Here is a 401-nt window from a genome sequence, read left to right as displayed (position 1 = left end):
CAGAGAATGGAGGAATATCCTTCTTTGGAGATTTTTAAACAGAGGCTGGATGGCCATATGTTGGGAATGTGTTGATGGTGTCTTCCTGCAAGGCAGAAAGGGGGTTAGAATGGATGACTCTTGGGTCTCTTCTAACTCTATTAGTCTATGATAGTCTATGAGTGCTGGAGCAGGGCAAGATCCCATGATAACTTTACCTTATGATCACCATAAGTCAAGAATGACCTGAAGGCACACAACAGCAAATAAATATTTAAAATAAATAAATAATGGCATGGATCTTGTTAGTGTTTTACATATGGATCAGTTCTCCCATAGGGAGATTTTTGTCCAATATGGAACATCTACATTTATTATTATTATTATTATTATTATTATTATTATTATTATTATTATTATTA

Source organism: Sceloporus undulatus, chromosome 1 (assembly GCF_019175285.1).
Source record: "Sceloporus undulatus isolate JIND9_A2432 ecotype Alabama chromosome 1, SceUnd_v1.1, whole genome shotgun sequence".
In the NCBI taxonomy this organism is placed as follows: domain Eukaryota; kingdom Metazoa; phylum Chordata; class Lepidosauria; order Squamata; family Phrynosomatidae; genus Sceloporus; species Sceloporus undulatus.
Note: the sequence above shows the minus strand (reverse complement) of the source record.